Raw genomic sequence first — 5052 nt, forward strand, 5'->3', positions numbered from 1 at the left:
TATATATATATATATATACATATATATATATAAGAGTTTATTTTTATCCACTCATTGTTTGATGGATATTTGGGTTGGTTACACAATTTTGCTGTTGTGAATTGTGCTACTATAATCATGCATGTGCAAGTATCTTTTTCAAATAATGACTTCTTTTCCTTTGAGTAGATACCCAGCAGTGGGGTTGCTGGATCAAATGGTAGTTCTACTTTTAGTTCTTTAAGGAATCTCCACTCTGTTTTACATTCCCACCGGCAGTGTAGAAGTAGTCCCTGATTGCCACATTCATGCCAACATCTACTAATTTTTGATGCTTTGATTGTGGCCATATTTACAGAAGTAAGGTGGTATCACATTGTGGTTTTGATTTGCCTTTCCCTGATCATTAGTGATGTTGAGCATTTTTTCTTATGTTTGTTGGACATTTGTATATCTTCTTTTGAGAATTGTCTATTCATGTCCTTAGCCCACTTTTTGATGGGATTGACTGTTTTTTTCTGACTGATTTGTTTGAGTTTGTTGTAGATTCTGGATATTAGTCCTTTGTCAGATGTAAAGATTATGAAGATTTTCTCCCACTTTGTGAGTTGCCTGTTTACACTGCTGACTGTTCCTTTTGCCATGCAAAGGCTCTTTAGTTTAATTAGGTCTCAGCTATTTGTTTTTATTGCTATTGCTTTTGGGTTTTTGGTCAGGAATTTCTTGACTAAGCCAATGTCTAGAAGGGGTTTTCCAATGTTATCTTTTAGAATTTTTATAGTTTCAGATCTTAAGCTTAAGTTCTTAATTCATCTTCAGTTGATTTTTGTATAAGGTGAGTGATCAGGACCCAATTTCATTCTCCTACATGTGGCTTGCCAATTGTTAAGAAGGGAGTCCTTTCCCCACTTTTTTTCCCCACTGTTTTCGTTTGCTTTGTCAAAGATCAGTTGGCCATAAATATTTGGGTTTATAGCCGTGTTCTCTATTCTGTTTCATTGGTCTATGTGCCTATTTTTATACCAGTACCATGCTGTTTTGGTTACTATGGCCTGATAGTGTAGTTTGAAATCAGGTCGTGTGATACCTCCAGATTTGTTCTTTTTGCTTAGTCTTGCTTTGGCTATGTGGGCTCTTTTTTGGTTCCATATGAAATTTAGAATGGTTTTTCTAACTCTGTCAAGAATCATGGTGGTATTTTAATTGAGAGTGCATTGAATCTATAGATTGCTTTTGGCAGTATGGTCATTTTCACAATATTGATTCTACTACCCATGAGCATGGGATGTGTTTTTATTTGTTTGTGTCATTGATTATTTATTTAAGCAATGTTTTATAGTTTTGTAGTTTTTTTGAGACAGAGTCTCACTTTGCCACCCAGGCTGGAGTGCAGTGGTAGTATCAGCTCACTGCAACCTCTGCCTCCTGGGTTCAAGTGATTCTCCTGCCTCAGTCTCGTCTCCCAAGTAGCTGAAACTACAGGCATGCACCACCAAACCTGGCTAATTTGTGTATTTTTAGTAGAGAGAGGGTTTCACCATGTTGGCCAGGCTTGTCTTGAACTCCTGATCTTAAATGATCCACCTGCCCCAGCCTCCCAAAGTGCTGAGATTACAGGTGTGAGCCACCGTGCCTGGCCAATATTTCTTAATATATGAGGCAACAAATTAAAAATTCAAAGCCATCTCTACATTGTGACAGGGTAGGTCTAATCAAACAGGATGATGTCTAGTACAGAATGTAGTAACAGGCTCAATGCAGGGAGATGTGCTATAGAAGTGATAAAGGCATGGACTGAAGTGTAGCTTTGGGATTCAAATGCTGGTTCTTCCTCCTACTAGCTATGTGACCATATGAACATAATTAAACTCTATAAGTCTCAGTTACTCCATCAGCAAAATGAGCAAAATAACAGTATTGCTTCACATGATTTCTAGGAGGGTTAAATAGTTCCTGATAAAATATTCAATGTAAATTATTTTAAATAATATAATATTTAAAATAAGTATTTAATAAGAGGATATGCAATCAAATAATAATGATAATTTTATAATGGGAATGTCTTACTTTTTGTTAGGGTCAGAAAGACTATTATAATATTTAAAAATTGGGAGATGTGCTTGGAGCTGCTAACATGAGAAGTACTTCCAGCTTTTAATTAACTTTCAGTGCAATAGAGCAAGTAGAATAGCTGCTGATAAAGTATATAGACATCTGTTCCCCAGGTCTCCAAAGTTTGCACCTGTACTTACTAGCTATGCGGAGATGGTGAGAATAGTGAGATGCTCAATATCTTGTAGGTAATGTTTGATGCAAGTGGAGATGTTTTGTATGAAGAAGGTTCAGAGGAGTAAAGTGGAGTATGAGGATCACTTTAAATATTTGACAAAACATTTGGGTGACACCCACGGACAGAGGAGAAACTAATGTTTAGAAAACCTCAGAGAACAATAATTCAGAGTGAATTCCACTGATATTTCCTGATAAGTGAACATAGAACCTCTCAATTTTTCACCTGAGAGATAAGAAATGAGTATTTACCCACCAATTTCTGTTTTCTATTGTTTGAGGTTTGCTCCTGGGGCAGTAATTCCCCTCTATCTCTGGGCTATTCTTGCTCATGGGTTGCACAGGCTTCCATTTGTCAGAGAATGTTCTGGAGTGGAAAAATAGAAATGTGGCATAAACTTATGATGCAACCCTATCAGCCTGGGTAAGCCTGACCTTGCACAGGATCATCCTTCCTAGCTGTAGCTAAAACCAAGTGGGCCAAGGGGATAAGATTTGGGAGTAACAATAGCATTTACTAAAATCTATAAAATAAAAAAAAAAACCAATAACACTAGGTAATATCTGTTGAACACTTATTCTTTCCAGGCTCTGTTGTAAACTTTTACATATATCAGCACACACAATCTTTACAATGCTGCCTATGAAGTAGGCTCTTTGTTTATCCCTTCCATTAGAAGTACATGCAGATTTTGGGACTTCTTGAAACTCACATAGTGTATCAGTCATTTAGGTTAGGTTATGTTTCAGTAACAAAAATTTCCAGATTTTAGTGAATTAAAATAAAGGTTTATTTCTTGCTCATTCTACATGGGTCATCAGGGGTTGTCCAGTAGCCTCTGTCCTACATTGATCTCACATTGGAATTTAGGATCTAATTGGTGTTTTCACAATTCCCAAAGGAGGATTCCCAAGGGGACCCTACTTACATTTTCTGCCTGGGAATGACAGAGATCACTTCCATTCATATTTGAGGGCTAAATCAAGTTACATGGGAACTCCTTGGGATTCCAAGGAGGATACAAAGAACCATTTCACCATGTGCCTAGGAGGAAAAAGCCAAAACTACTTGGTAAATAGAAATAATGACTGTATATCATGCTCCTCTGAACAGAAAAATTCTTTCTTACAGGCAAAAGACTCTTTTCCCTTCTCCATTGCAGGTACCCCAATAGTCCTGGCCCTGTTACAGCTGTGAGTTAAAAATCCAGGATCTCTAGAGAACATCCAGGATGTTCTCTGTAACAGAAAATAGAACAGCATTCTCTCTGTCACATACATATGGGGCTCCTCTCATTCCAGAGACCTATAAACTAAAAGGGCAAGTTATTGGTTCCCTACATGGATACTTCCAGCTTCTAATGCTACTCTTTTCATGCTCATTATCTCACTCCTAGACAAATGCCATACTCTTTGAAGTTTATAACAGTGCTCCACTTAACGATCCAGTTTTGAGTCAGTAACTTGGACTAGATTTTGCTGCGGTAACAACCCCAAACTCTCAGTGACCTTAAACAGCAAAGAGATTTTTTCCCCTGTGTCAATTGCGGTTGGGAAGGGAAAGTTTTGTATTACACTCTCTTCATCTGGGATAATATGGATAATTCCACCACCTGAAGCAGAGTAAAAAAAACTAGAAATATGTGACCATGGGGGTGTTAGCTTCTCAACTCCATCTTTCTGAGGAACTTATCCTTGTGCTTTAGCATCTAGTATCATTCTTGGCAATGAGGATTTACTGAGTAAATGGAGTATAAATAAAGAGGCCTTGTAACAATTAGATAGGACATAAAGCAACTGCATTTGTTAAAGGAATAATTAGACAAATCATCATCATCTTATAAGAAAGTGTTTATTTTATAGATACTAACAATGTGAACACATTTTCCAGAAAATTCTGTTAGTAGGAACAGAACTTTGGTTCAGAGGTATAACATTCCAGCTCTCTTTAGCATTGGCACCCCAGGGATTACGCTCACGTGACCTTGGATAACAACAATGAGAACAGAGTGTCTAGAACAAGGGGAGTTATCTTCAGTTCTATTTTGCACCACAACAAGACTATTTGCGCAAGTTTGAACAAATACACACTGGCATTGAGGATCTTTTAATACATCTATTGGCCATTTGTATGTCTTCTTTGGAGAAATGTCTATTTGTGTTTTTTGCCCAGTTTTAAAACTGTTTTTCCTTATCACTAAATTGAGAGTATTTTTCATGAAAGCTAAGGTCCCTTTTATGTTCCATACTATCAGTGGCATTTGGCTAATAACAGTAATTCTTCCACCCTGATGATCAAGCTCGTGTTTTTTAAATGAAGCCAAATGGGTCTGCACTCTAGCAGATTTACAGGAGACAAAGGAAAGGTCCTTGGTTTAGATTAATTATTATAGATATATCTGTGGGTTCACAGTATCCCAGAAAGTCAGGGGGAACTTCTGTGGCAAGAGATGTCACATATCCAGAATGAGAATCATGGGGGCTATTGATTTCTTTCTGAACTCTTTGATGGAAATAGAGTCAGTTTCAGCTCCGATTTCAATGTCTTTTATTGATTGAAAACAGAATGACTAAGGGTGCTTAAAACACTAGCAGATGGAGGCTTTGGTAATTATTTCTTTATGAAAGTGGGTACCTGAGTTATATCTAGAATATACAGTTTGCTCTGTAGATCAGAACGTGACTCAGTAAAGTCAGCTCCTCACTAGTGGCATGATTTAAAAGGAGAAAAAAGCTTCCATTGTCTAAAACTTCTTGCCCCAGAAGTGCTTAAAATCTTACCAT

This window comes from Cebus imitator, unplaced genomic scaffold, assembly GCF_001604975.1.
Source record: "Cebus imitator isolate Cc_AM_T3 unplaced genomic scaffold, Cebus_imitator-1.0 Scaffold126, whole genome shotgun sequence".
NCBI lineage: Eukaryota > Metazoa > Chordata > Mammalia > Primates > Cebidae > Cebus > Cebus imitator.